Here is a 16,049-nt window from a genome sequence, read left to right on the forward strand (position 1 = left end):
ATGATATGAATGTGACAACTAGGAGTAAAATATAATTTCTTTATCAAACTGCTTCAAAGTCAAGAACAGAATTAAAAAAAAAAATTAATTGTTTTTTAAAGAGCTTAAAACATCGATTCATTTATACATCGAAAAATTTGCATCTATAATCAAAATAGTAAAAATAATATTATTTAAAAACTATATATTAGGAATGATAAGTTGTTGGTAAACATACTGAAAAAATATTATTGAGTTTTTAACCTCAACATCAGTAATATATCTTTTTAAAAATAAAAAAATATTTGTCAGAAGTGGGATTCGAACCCACGCCCACAGAAGTGGACTGCGACCTGAACGCAGCGCCTTAGACCGCTCGGCCATCCTGACTTATATGTGGAAGTTGAAATTTTTTAACATTTTATATTTACTCATTAGAATCATAATTGTGTACCTAGAAACCAAATACACGATATTATATACCTACTCCAAGCTCTTTCGTTTTTAAATAGTATTTATTCTAAATTAAGACAGGTAAATGTTTGGTGCGGTATTTGTTATTTATTTATATTAATTAATTAAAAAAAAAATAGTTACACAGGAAATTTTTAGATACATAATTAAATATATAATCATTTTACTTATGTATTTATTAGCTATTGGACAAGAGATGTCGCTTTTAACCTCTACACTCACTGATAGATGGCGTTGCTAACCGTTTATAATTTTCGTATCAATTACCGTAAGAAAAAGTGAAAGCATGTAGATATTACCGAAAATGAGCACGACGACCGTTCAGTACGGTTGTTGACCGTCAAAAATATTTGTGACGTAATTATTGTAATATAAGCGGCTAATGAAAACACTTTTACTGTCGACCGTACGAGAAAGAGGTCTTTAAGATTATAATACTTTGACAGAAATACATTTCGTAACACGATTTCTTTCTTATAACCTCTATGTATAAACAAAATCGATATTCTTAAAATCCACAATATAGACAGTATATAATAAAAAAAGTTTTATGAGATCTAAGATTTTCGCGAGTTTTATTCATTTAAATGAAACTAGTATTTTGACAGACTAGATATCTGCCCGTGATCACGGTTGCTGAAAAGTAACCGAAACGTCGGGAGTATGTAGTTTTTTACAAAAATAAATCACACGTAGTTTATCCGAAAAATACTAGTTTCATTTAAAAAAAAAAGTTTTATTTTCGCCTTTTCCTCCTTTATTACATAATCATAATTACATACACAAATTCTTTTTGTTAATATAAGTACTACTTGTGAATATCGAATATTTCTTAAATAATACCTAACATATATGATTTGTTGTAATCAATTCCAATATAAAATCCATTAATTATCTGAGTCGTACGGACGTGTAATGGCCGCTTCGTTTAAAATAAATCTTTTTTCATTCCCTTGACCTATCGCCAAATTTACTTGACCATGCATACGGTTCATGAAATGAGTTTTTTTTTTTGAGTTTTAATTATATGCAAATTATTATTAATCTTTTTTATAATTGAATTCGGTAATGTGTGATTTAAGTTCAATATTAAAGGCCTGTAGGCTGTCACATTTTATTTGAGCTTATAACCAGGTTCTATTTGTCTTTGCTTTTATAAAACTGTTATTATTATACAGATTTAAAATTCTTTATGACAAGACATAATTTTGAGAGTTCGGACTAAATATTTTTTTAATGTCCTTATGCTTTATAGCAGAAGTGCTTAATATGAAAAGCATATACTAGTATATATCCCCAAGATTTGCTTACTTTATTATAATATTTAATGAATTAATGTACAACTTGTAACTGTCTGTTCTTAGTTTCACGGTATAAACATGTGTTAAGGATTTAGTTTGTAAGATGAACCCAATAGCGAAATAGAAGGTTTACCATACGTTATAAGCAACTCGTAACGAACGAAACAATAAAAATTTAATATATAAATTTTTATGTTCGCTTGGAATTTATTAAATTGCTTCTAATGTGTTGTTTTATGTTATTGCTGGAACTTTTACTGTTAGAGAGTACCAGAGAATGTTATCGAGCAGAGTTGTTGAGGATTATAGCACTCTTCCTCCGAGTTCCTATCGTCACTGCATACGAAGGTTTTGACGTTTCTGATTCAATGACCTACGTTAATACTATAGTTTGACAAGATTCATGAATGAGAAACTGTAAACGCTCCGTATGTTGTGTAATAATACACTCGTGTTAAGGGCGTTGGTCTTATATATTAAATATTATGTCATTAATTAAAAAATATATTTTTTAATTTTTTTTTCTTATCATTATAATTTAGAGCTTATAATTTAGAAATTTATAATTTAGAGCTTTGAATAAATTCATTTTTTTACAGAAACGGAATAAATTTGTATTATTCATATTATATTTATAATGTAACGGGAGTTTTGTGTGGTCATTCAGAATTCTTGAAACGATTTTAATAGATATTAATCACAGACATTTAACATTTTCTAATTCATAAATTTTCTTAAGTAAATATTATTTACGTAGGTACCTACGTACAAACTTATGCGTGATTATCTGACAGAGGTAAGTATTTGTTATAATCGTTCAATATAACATACTAAATTAATAATGATTCTTAAACGATATTTAAAATTAAATTCATGAGTTTATTTATTTATTATGTTAAAGGGGGCAGCCGAGCGGACGGCCTACCTGATGGAGGTAGCACCGTCGTTCATGGACATCCGCAACATAGATTTGCAGATGTGCTGCCACCCTCGATAAGGGAAGAGGGGGGGGGGGGGGAAGGGAAGGGATAGGAAAGGGTGGGAAAAGGGAAAGCGCAACCGGCTCTCTCACTCATCAGACGGAAAGCAGTCATTTAAGACTACTTCAAGCCGATCTTCTGTGAGAGGGTGGTACTTCCCCGGTCGAGCCAGCCCATGTTCGAGTTGCAGTAGCTCGACCACAGCTAGGCTCTACCACCTACAAAAATATTTAAGTTAAACAAACTTGACATTGACTTTCCTCTCATAGTTTTGCATATTATAAACATATGAAATGGGAAGCCATTGAAATGGTGCCGATGTTTTATTAACAGATCATTTAGGCTAGATTTGACCGAAACAAAAAAAGGAGCGTAAATATTTTGAAGAAAAAAAAAATTATATTTTATGTACAACTTTACCAATAGTTCCGCCATTTTTGTATATGATTTTTAATTATGGTTAACTTACGAATACTTCGATGTGTCATTATTATAAATCAGGGAAGGGCTTATATTAATATTTTAATTTAATAATACACTATAAACACCTTCAATATCATAATTAATAGCTGGTTCTGTATAAGTGTTATAAATATAAACGGTGTATAATAAAATTAACGAGCGTCTGTCATATCCGCGTAGATAATATGATTTTAGAACCCGCCGGCCATTTTGTATGGCCTTAATATTTTGAAGTTTGGACCATGTATATATAATATAAATGTATCGTAAATAATTTGCTTTATCATATAGTGTTATTATATTATAAATAATACATTTATTAAGTTTTACGTGATTTTTTTTTAATTCAATAAACTTCAGTGACATTTCAGTTATAGCATGATTTCTGGAGAACGCGATTTTTTTTTCTTAATATGTCAATGTCAAAGTCATGTCAAAATCCTTAAGGATAATTACATTGTTTTCTTTTAAGTGTTCTTTTTTTTTAAATAAAATTTCATTAAACAATTATAAATGTTTATTATAAGTAATTATTGGCCAATAATTTAAAATAATGTACGTACCTTGCCTACAACGACTAGTCGCCATTGACCTACATATGTTACTTTCATATGATACATTTTATATGTTATATATAGACACGCCTTGCTAAAGCTATTAACATATGTATGTGATGTCATGTTCACTCTCGAGTAAATGGAATTGGTATTGAAATAAGTGTTTTTAATCTGTACAATCTCGGCCCACGACTCGAGTATTTATTAAAAAAAATATGTTAAAAAAACTTACAAATACAGCCTCCTCAGAATGAAATTTGTTAAAAAAATATTTTCATTTGTTCCTAATGAAATATAATTAAAATTCGTTTAGTAAATAAAAATGTGGACATTGACAAAATGTTAAGCAATACCAGAGTGAGTGAAGCCTTAAGATGAAATAAAAAAGTTATGTTTTCCGACTGCAAAAAAATTATATTTAGTTTATGGCGAGATTTTGCCGTCAAAATGGAATTTTTATAAAAGTAATAAACTAATAAAATTCAAAACAATAATATTTATTTATTCAAAATAAATTATCAATTTCTTTAATATAATTATATTAATTATAAAGATTCTTTAATGTTATCGTTGAAAGATTTTTCATCGGAAGCTGCGATAATATTTCCTCACATACACGTATCACTTTCATGAAATCCTATTTCTCTCTTTCCAAATCCCTCGCATTACTTCTTCCTCACTGAATCCAATCCCCTACCATTTATCAGCTCACCTTTGGCCTTAAGTACCTATTAATTTAGTTACTGTTATACACAAACATTCATAAATAAGGCGAAGGTTCCAATGACTAAGTCATCTCTTATAGTTAATAAAGGCTATATAATTCAAAGAGCTTTTAATTAGATAACCGTGATTTACACGCCCACCGGTTTTTAGATACAAGCTTGAGCCCACGTGTTTGTCCATCTTTTAGTGTGGCACGTACTCAGAAATGTGATTAAATTGTCTCTAAAAGTTGCAAATGCTTTTCATTATTATAGCTATATATTAGAAGTAGCTATATGTGTATGTTCAAGATTGCAATGAAATCATCAATTACCTTCATCGTTAGTACATCACAGTTATAAAGAATTATAGAGTCACTGTCTATAAGGTATATTTAATTTTAGAAACAATTGCTGCTACCAATGGTTTTGACATTATTATTTTTTAATTGTTTGAATTATTTCGTGTAAAGGGGGGTTGTCCTTTAAAGGGTGGTGTATATATTAATGTTTATTTTTACAACTGGCAACTTACACAGTATCTAACAAAATAATTTCATAAAAAGAAAATTGTATTAAATTATAAAGATTAATTTATGTTCGTTATTTTGTAACAGGAAAAATATTTTCAATAAAACAATCGTAACTTTTTCAACCGGCCATGATATCTTTCATCATGTAAAAAGTGCATCTTGTTGACCTTTCTAGATAAAACTCGAATTATCACTCATCCAAGGCCGGTTGACCCCCCGCCGTTAGTCGGATGTATGTGGGGAGGGGTCACCGACCTGGCGGTGCTAATCATTTCATATGTCCACTTAGCCGCTATATCAATCTTGTTTTAACAGGTGCGGTCAGCAAAAGCATGTCTTCATACAGTATATTTTATTTTAAATCGAATGTTATCAAATATTTTTTTATCAAATTTTTATATTTTTTTCATGAATGTAAAAATTAATTTACGTTAGCTATAGTTTTTTTTGTTTGTCGATAGTTTTATTGCTAATAGTCTTGTTATTCTGTCGTTACAATACACGAATGTGTGTCGAGGGTGCGGCTAGCATTGCGTATGAGATCCGCGTATGAGTCCCTACATTAGGTGATCTAGTATTTAACTTGTAATACCTAAATAAAATTTGAACTTTCGACGAGATTTTAACCTCTTGCAGTGGTCAAATCAATTGTGTTATTGCCTAAACAGAAAAATGTACGATTATTTAATGATTCTTAATTTTATTTATTTAGCATTCTTTATGTATAAATAAAATAAGATCAAGTAATCACTTCATTCAGAAATAATAGTTTTTGCGAGCATGTGTATTAGCGACCTCTTTTTAGTTAAGTGATTAAAAGTTTGGCTTGCATCATATTTTATATATATATTTATATATCAGAGCTGGCAAACGAGTAGGCGGCCTACCTGATGGAAGGTAGTCACCGTCGCTCATGGACAACTGCAACATAAGGGATATTGTGGATGCGTTGCCGACCTTGATTGTGGGAGAGGGAGAGGAAAGGGTAGAAAGAGGAAAAGGGCAACCGGCTCTCTCACTCATCGGACGAAAAGCAATCATTTAAGACTACTTCACGACGATCTTCTGTGAGAGGGTGGTACTTCCCCGGTCGAGCTAGCCCATGTTCGAGCTGTAGTGACTGACCACAGCTAGGCTCTACCAGCTACAAATATTAATTATAATTAAAAATATAGTTGTTTTTTTAAATTCTTTTAGTTGTTTTTTAAAGCTTTCAAAAAATAACTTGCGCTTACATTTCCCAAAGCACTTATATGGAATGTATTCGTTTTTTATTAATTCTTTTATTATAATTCCTTTAATCCATTGTTGGTGACAGTTAACCTCGACATCCTGGCTGAGAGCCAGCTTCATAATGCCCATGTTAACATATGCATGTTATATGAGGAATGTCATTGTTTAATTTCAGCCAAAGAATGGGCTTTGACTTGTACGTGAGCTTGTTATAATATTGGTTCCTAAATGAAAACTACACAGTTTTCTGGACATGATATTGTAAAAGCAGTACTTTCTGTATAGTGAGTATTACTGAAATGTATGAAAGGAAAAAAAATACAACGAAAAAAAAGTTTTTTGGTATAAAGTTCTACGTATTTCTCATAAAATTTTAGGCTAACATTTACAATATCGTTATATTAAAAAAATTAAGCTCATAATTCAAATATCAGAACCCGTTTGCGTTAAGGCGATATCAAACCAAATAAGGTTATGTAGGATTTACCTTCCCATACTTACGTAAAGAGAGATGGAAGCAATATCAACATTACCTTTTCATTTGGTAAATTTTACCTCTCATAACGTAATTATCAAAGTAAATGAAGTTTATAAATTAACATACCGCTGACAGATGTCAAAGTTGCTATCAAAACTGCGTATTTATTAAAACTCATGTCATAATGTCAAGTAAAAAATTATGACATCTTGAAATAAAATGAGACGAAAGCTCTCAGTATTCCATAGATTCACCGTGCGGGTGTCGGGTCCGTCGTTGCAGGGAGAGGAGCTTCAACAGTGCCTGGGACTTGAGACCCAAGTGTAGGTTTAAGGCCCCAAACGCGCGTTAAACGCTCACCTTCACCGTCCAAGCTCCTCTCTACCTAACCAAATTCCAATTTTGAATATTTCTACTATCCAAAGTAAAATTTACCAACACAATTTATTAACAGGATATACTCTAGTTTCGTGTCAAAATATAAAGATAGTTTCAGCTTGCATTACTACTTGTCGTGATTAATAAAAATTTTGAATTAGTCTTTAATAACAAAAAGGTTGTATGTTTACTGAACTTTTCTTCTATCGTAATTCCATGCCTTCAATGTATAAATAAATTTAAAGGGATATGTAACTAGGTCTTATAAAAAATATTTATACATCACATAAATGAAATATGTATATGATTGTTTTATTAATATATTATGTTAAATTTTATTACGTTTTAATATTACAATGTTACTCAGTATAAACTCAACGAGATGTTTACTTTCGTGTATTAAAAACGTAAAACTAAAGAACGATAATAGAGAAAAATATATGAAAAATGTTTTATATATTAAATTGACATAGCGTATGTGTTTCTTGTTATCTCGCTCTTATTTAATTTAAGTATATAGTGCAGTTAACAAATGGTATAACAGAATATTACCATTATGCATATGTCAGATACGAAATTGTAAATTTATCAAATAGTATGTTGCAAAACTACACACGTGCGTTACGACACGCTCGGGAATAGTGATGTGCTACAGACGATTCGATGTATCGACTATTTGTAACCCTTTTAAATATTTGTCTATATATAAATATAACGGGATGCGTCAATTCAGTAAGGAATGTTAGTTACAAAAAAAAAGTAATATTTTAACGAATTACAGTACTATAGAAAGTTAGTATAAAAGTTAAATTGTAGATGAGAATTTTAATTTACACTTACACCGCAGACATCTATTATTTTGCTAAAGATCAGCGAAAAATATAAAAGCAACGTGATAAGAAATTAAGTGTAAGAACAATATAAATTAGAATAATCGACTATCGATATTCGATATATCCCACCACTATAAGCGAGGCGTGGTTGCTCTCCTTGCACACATACGTTGCGTACTTTATGATCTTATCGTATACCGGAGATATTTATTTTATATAATATATATATGACAGTGGGTTCGTATGACTGCAACATTGAAGGGTATTCGATTTGATTTTGGCATAATGCTGATGGATCTTTGCTTCTTGGGGAACTAATTAAAAAACTTATGTTTGTATCGTTCCCGATGACGTCATAAGATTTTATTATATTTCTTAAGTAGTCTCGTTTTCAAAGCTCGTAATAGTAAATGATTTTAATTTCATATAAGTTTGTAGAGAGTTAAATTAAAAATAATTTGTATTTAAAATAGTTTGTACGACCATATTGTATAACCATAGGTTAATAATATTTCAATATGTATTTGGAATAAAATTTAAAGTCCAGTTATAAAAAAATATATTTTATTTAAAAAATTAAAATATTTTATATAAATTATGCAGATAAAGCAAAATTAAAAAGGAAAAATGTCTTTGTTCTTTAAAATGATAGCTGGTTGTCTTTGGAAGCTATACTTTTTGTGAAATAATAATACCTTCGTTTCAATCAATGTTTTTGCTCGTTGACAAAAACTGTCACGTTTATTTTGAAATGTGATATTTTATATAGACTATAAAATATTTAAAAGAAATCATATATAAATATATGAGAAATTTTTCTTCGTCAATTATATCTTTAAAAACGAAAGAAACTTTTTTCACAAAGAAATTGAGCATTTATTTCACGGTATGATCTTTTCTATCGCTTTTTTTACGTGTTTCTTGTCAATTTTGTATTTCAATTAACTGAGATGATTGATCTGAAGGCTGTAATCGTACTTTTAATAATAGCTCAAGAGGATTCCGTAGAAACCTTAATCGTTTACAGGATCGAACATAGGTATTTATACTTAACGACACGATATATCGTACGACATACCGGATGTCGGAAAGCGTAAAAAAAATTCCCTATAATTTTTTTTTTCCAATCACATGTTATTTGCTACATACTTTAAAAAGCCTTAGCCGTAATACCCAATAGGATTAAACTGGCCATCCTATTAGTACTTACGCTCTATTAAATTTAGAATTCATGCTAAAATATACCTTGGAGAGTAAAAAATAAGGTCGTTATAAATATAGGGTAGGAATGGAAATATTGTTACTGGTATTATGACAATAGAAAAACAGCTTTTTCTGGTAATAAATAAGGTTTAAGTTACATTGTTTGTTAGGAAAGGAAGGATGCCTTATTGGATCAGATCAGATGTTCCTAATAAGCTGTGGCATTCGTATTTGTAATTATTATTTAATAAAAAAGGTTTGTGTCCGTTTGCCATACACACATATATGTATATATGCTATAATTCAGTATAAATTCTTAATATAAAATGCTACGTCACATTGTTTTTGTATGAGGGGTGATAGCTCAGTGGTTGCAGTGGCTTGCCTTAAGTCGTGGGTCCTTACTAAATGTACTTTTAATTATTTATATATGTATTAAATATATTAAAGTTGCTTCACAAATGATAACAATGACAAAGCTCGAAACAGAAAGTCGATTTATAACTATGTTGATGTCATACGTCCGATTGATACTAATATAGAATTTATTCAACAATAATAAGGGCCATTATCCTGTGTGTCTATTTAAATGTCGCCCACCGTATTCATGGTACATGTGTTTAAGTGTGTCACGGTCTACCACTGATTTTTAAAAGAAATATCTTCATATGAACTCAGTTACAACCGTGTCACAATAACGTTATCTATACATTCATATGTGTTCACGTGGAGTTATATAATGTTTAATGAGACATGGTTCCATAATGTCGGGTCGGTTTTATGGCGATATTGTTTTTATAGCCTTGGACTTTAAAGGAAATATTTTTTTACCAATATTTAGGTTCAATTGATTTTATATTCATTATATATATCTATATATATATATTTTATAAAAATATTTTGCCAACAAATATGTCAGGGTAATGTTTTGTAAATGAAGTTACTGCATTGCGAACGGGGTTTTATGGTTGATGCAGCTAAGTGAAAAAACAAACTTCTCAAATGAAGTAACGTTTACATATGTTATATTAAAGAAATAAAACCTTTTTGGTATTTTATTAACGAATTTCATAATTTTTTTTTATTATCTAATGTCATTAAAAACTTTTTATATTTTAAACTGATATCATCGTTTATTTAGGACTACAAGTTAATATACAATTTCTTCTCGACCGGATCGATAAAAACGAATGGGCTGTCATTTTAGACGTTTTACACCAAAAATTTAAAGACAAAATACTGTGAAAACAAAAAATACTATTAGTTTTAATTTTAACATAATACGTATTTGTTTTATACAATTTAAAAATGGTTTTTATAACATTTTGCTGGACCGTAAGTCATTTAGATTTTAAGAGGCAGCTTTTGCACCTCGCCGTATATTGTCAGTAACATACTACCTTCCATTAATTGCAAGTCAAATTATTAAGCATTGATATTATTTCATTATTGTTTGTTTTCTGTATAAACATTCACTCAATATTTGAATCATGAACTATAACTACGGTCATACAGAGTATAAGAAAACCTTAAAAACATCTTAGATACAAGCGGAACACTAATAATTAAATTATTATACGAATGCTATGTAATATTGACATTTTTAAACTGATGTACGTAAGAATATTAAGAAATCATTGGCGTCTGCTGGCATGTAACAAAACCAACTGACAGACATTTTGATCCCTACTGAACGTCATCATAACTATTGTAAAGTACTAGAAACGTCAGATTAAATAAAAATTAAAAAGCCAACTAAAATATAATTCTGTTCAAACCATTTAGAAGCAAAGAAGTATCTAATAAATAAAAATAAAATGTTGCAAGTCTCACCCTGTCTGAAGCGACGTAGTTTCTTGCAATACAACACAGAAGGTTTAATTACACAAAACAAGAAATTAACTTTTATTACTCATTACGGAGCTTTAGATTATAATTTAGTGTGACCTCAGTGTCATTGTATGCTAATATTGATAAATGTAACAACCGCACCTACAAAATGTTATGTAATCATTTTTTGCATATTAACGCCTGACGCTATTTACAAATTAGAGATTTGTAAGCATCAAAATATTGTGTAAGAAAAATGGACCAATAGTGTTAGTATAATTTAAAAAAAAAATGTCGTTTTCAAAATGAAGCGATCCTATTGGTGAATTTTCCAAAATTTATGACGTTATTTTCGATGTAGTAAAATCCTATTGGTGGATTTCGTAAGTGCATTTAAAAATGTTATAATTATTATCAATTGTGACAGATTAAAAAAAAAATATTTTTATTGACTTTAGTATTCGTACAAGGATAAAATATAATATATATATATATATATAACTAATATAAAAGGGTTTTTTGCGTTGTGAACATGTGACTATTGTTTATTTTTACGAAGTTTGTCAAACTTTTTAGAGGATTATATCCGGAACGCAGACGAAAAGGTAAAATCAGATTCTGTCTATGGATACTTGACACCGAGAAGCACATTATAAGGAAGACTATTTTATATTTGTATATCTAATACTTTTATTTAAACTCATCAAAGTTTTTGTCCAATGAACTTTTATATATTTTTTTTAAATATAGATACAGAAAAGAAGGTAAAAAACTTGGTAGTGGAGGAACGTAGTCTTCTGACGTCTCTCAGGGGTTAGGCGATATAAGACCCATAATGTTCAAGACTTATATGAGATGACATCGACAGCAGAATCACTTTTTTGTGTCATTTATATAGTTTTAATAATATTTCTACGATATAATACGCTAGACATCGCTTTATTTGGCACTATATAGTCGCTGTCTACAATCAATTAATATTAATCGCAAGCAAATCTTATCTTGAACAATTAATAGCTTTCAGAACTCTTTACCAAGGTTTGCAATGATATTATTTTACTACACTTTAAGTTGTTGAAATAAGGTCTGTTTTTAACAAAATTATATGCCAAATATTGTTAAAGGGATTTCAAACTAAACGTAATAAAAATAAAGTTGATTTTAATTTGTAGTATTTTCTATTGTCATACAAATGACATTCGAGAAGGTCGGTTGTATTAACGACAAAAAAAAACATTAATTTACTAATGTTTTTTTTTATTATAGTGATATAAATTTTTAATATTATTCAGTACACGATTCCATGTTGATTAATTGTATAAATAATAGTAAGAAGTTTTATAATTGCAATAATAAGAAACATGTTGAGAAATTAAAACGAAAAAAATCCACATAAATTTCTACAAACCTGTAAGAAAACTGTAAAAAAAAGCTTTGGAAACTCAAATAAGTGTTTGTTTGCTGGCTGTACTTTATTTCTCCGGTAGCGTTTCCTGTCACGTGACGTCGGCCGAGACATGACGATGGACATTGTTATTATTATATGCGAAATTTATATTAATTTAAACTACCAATACTTACTCTGAATACTGACTATGAATATTAACTATGATTACGGCCTTTTATACTGGCAATGAATATTTTATGATATGATGTTCAAGAACATTGCAGTAACATAAAAGTAACAGAATGTTTCTCATTATTAAATGTAAAGAAAGTCAAGTCAGATTAAAATTTAATTAATTAAATGTAGGTTTTATTTACATAATTTTATTCATTTTATACAGTATACTAAATGTACTTAGTCCAAGTTCGCATCGCAACACTGCATAAGGGGCGTTAACAGTGTATAATTTATAATCATCGCACGTTATGGTATTAAAAGGTTATTGAAAGAGATACGTAAAACGATTCGTACGCAATTTGATCATTCAAACTCGTACTAAGCGTACTGAACAAGATTATTCTGTTACCGTCATTAGAAATCGCGGGTGTTAGAAATTATCTATAAACAAGGAAACGATACTAAACAATTTTTTTTATTGCGTAATGTCAATGAATTAAATTAATTTCCTTTGTTTATATGAAGCTATTGTTTGATCGGTACTGAGATATTAATAGCAGACTTGCTCTTGAAAATAAGAGAATTTTACAAGATGGCGTCTGTTTTAGACGCTTAATATATATATTTTTTATATTATATGATTAAATGTGTTTTTCCTTCTGTGGATTTTAATGAATATAAATATAAAGGTTTTTATATCGAATAGAATTATCATGGAGGCTGTAATTAACTTTCTAATGTCGACAAATGACAATACATACTAGCTGATACACGCGACCTGTCACAAAATCTTCGTATGTTTCTAAGTAGTGTTTGTGAAAATGATTATATTAAAATTTTTATGATTTGTATTAAATTAAGATATAAAAGTGTTATTTTCAGGTGAATATATATATATATATAAATTGTAAATTCATATGGTAGTTTTCTTGTGATGCACGGAAATGCAATTACTGTTATTTTAACCTGACCAACTTATCGTGATTCAAAATCAACGTCATCTGCTAAAACATAGACATAATGATGTCTAAGACTTTTCTGAATCGAAAAACTGATATTTTCGGCAGACATTATCATCTCGTCTGTCCGCGACAGACGCGGGATTCTGTAGTTCAGAAGAATAAAAAAAACGCGTAGTCAATAAAATTAATTCTATTTAAACACAGACAGATTAAGTTTTTCATTTAAAAATATGTAGTCGCATCTCATAGTTTCAACGGATAGGGTTCTGTTGTTTAATATAAGTTTACAAAGTCATGCAACACACGAAGCGTTTCCCGTTTGTCATTCAATAACCTACGTTAATACTATAATGTGTGAAGATTTAGGTATGAAAAACTCTCCGTTCGTAGTGTTGCAAAGTGGAAACTTGAGTCAAGCGTAGGTCTGTAATCTGTATAGATGTATGATTGCAAGATATGATTATAATTTTATCTGTATAGATTATATCGAAACAATAATATAATGCAAAATATTCAACCTATTTAATATTATTGATTTTCTCTTGCTTTCGGAAGGAGAAATATAGGTAGTTTTCAACTAAATTCCTTTGGCAGAATAGTAACCAATGATAACAGAGAGGTGAGAGGTCCTGTGAAAGAGAGGTGTGAAATAAATATAGATGAAACCTCTCAGCATTCAATGGATTCACCGTACGTGTGCCTGGTAATGCCTGGGACTTGCGACCCAGGTGTAGGTTTAAGGGGCCCTTAACTAACGCGCTTTAAACGCTCACTTCCACTCTCCAAGCTTTGAAAAGAACCTACTAGGGCTACCTTCGAAGTACGTTCCAAGAACGTATTGATGTGAGTTCTGGACAGGCCCAAGTCTTTTAGTAGGTTGTAGAGAAATTTAGCCGTTATATCTCTCGTTCCCACTTCTACCGCGTATAAATCCACGACGAACCAATTTCGAGTGAGTTCGTTAGTGAGCTCGTAATATTAGTTGAGCTTGATGGTATGGTCTTTGGGGATGTTTGTTTCCCAAGGAACCGTAAGCTCTATCATCACAACGCGCTTTAAAATTCGCGAATCCATAAATTTGTCTGGTCTGGAGGTCGATACACAAATATCCTCGGGGATTTTGTATTGTTTTTCATAAGTATCCATAATTACAGTGCAATTCGAAGCCGCTTTAAGTATGGAGTAAGGCTAAATATAATTAATTATTATAAACTAAATGAACATTTACAATAAATTTTATTTTTCTTTCTTAAAATAAATTACGTTTTATCACAATTTAATTAAGTCAGGTTTATTAATTTTAATTTTTTTTTTATGTTACGAAACCAGAGCCAACGATTAACGTGCTGTGCTTACTTTATTTCACGATGATATATATTTTTATAATGTTAATTAAATATAATATTTCTCAATATAATTTGAAATAATTAAATATATTTATTTCAAAAATGGGTCAAGAGAATTTATATTTATATAAAAAAATAATAGAAGTATTATTTTTATTTATATTTACTCGATTCGTACTTTCCCAATAGTACCAGCAAGGTTTAGACGTCGGCTATAATAAGATATAGGAAGTCACGGCTCACCAGACATACAAGGATGAACTGACAAATGGATTTATAATATAAGGACATACCTAGTAATATATAAATATATTTAAAATAATATTATTATTGTTTTTTGCTGACATCAAGAATCCATCTAGAGTCAAGCGCCTGTCCTTTTAGCCTTTTCGTATAATTTTCGTTCCCTTCCGGTGCAAGTGCTGCCCTCTGATGTGAATTTGGCGGGAGGAAACTTGCACATTTTAACAAATTGATAATTCTTATTTCGTTATACATACTCGAGATGAACCAGGTGGAAATTACTTGGATTCCGGATGTCTTAAGGAAAAATAATAGGTAAGTTTTGTCGTAAGTAAAAAACTCTTTATTATTATTATTATTATTATTTAATATTATTTTATTTTTATTATTGATACTGCATTGTTAATGATTTTGTATTTATAATATAAAGAAATATTTGTCTTAAATTATCTCATTTACATCATGTTACTTGTACTTTTTTAATAATGTATTTATATATATATATTTATTTATATTTATCTTAAATAAATATTATTTTATTTGTTCATTATTATTGTAATTTTTAATGAAACCTATTTTAAAGAGTTTATTTATTATCGTGTATATAATTGTTGATTTTTTATTAACAGGTGGTATTAATCTATTCGATATAAAGCTAACATCACCTATAGTTAGAAATATAATTCAGTACCCTTACCCCAAGTTCGCAACACTACAGACGGAGCGTTAATAGTCTGTCATTCATAAACCTTCACATTATAGTATTAACGTAGGTTATTGAATGAGAAACGAGTAACAATTCGTATGTAATGACGATTCCAACTTGGTGACGAGAAAACTTCTCACCATTCAATGGATTGCGTCCCTCGCGTTGCAGGGAGAGGAGCTTCAACAGTGCCTGGGACTTGCGACCCAGGTGTAGGTTTATGGGGCCCCTATCTACCGCGCGTTAAACGCTCACCTCCACCGTCCAAGCTCCTCTCTCTATC

General features: G+C 29.9%; 1 non-coding gene across 1 annotated transcript; it reads right to left on the bottom strand.

The window, feature by feature from the left end:
* Nucleotides 1–285: 285 nt before the first annotated feature.
* Nucleotides 286–369, bottom strand: Trnal-cag (transfer RNA leucine (anticodon CAG)). The gene has a single exon. It is a non-coding gene; the product is annotated as a tRNA-Leu (tRNA).
* Between the last annotated feature and the right edge of the window lie 15,680 nt (nucleotides 370–16,049).

This window comes from Danaus plexippus (genome assembly GCF_018135715.1).
Source record: "Danaus plexippus chromosome 22 unlocalized genomic scaffold, MEX_DaPlex mxdp_33, whole genome shotgun sequence".
Taxonomy (NCBI): Eukaryota; Metazoa; Arthropoda; class Insecta; order Lepidoptera; family Nymphalidae; genus Danaus; species Danaus plexippus.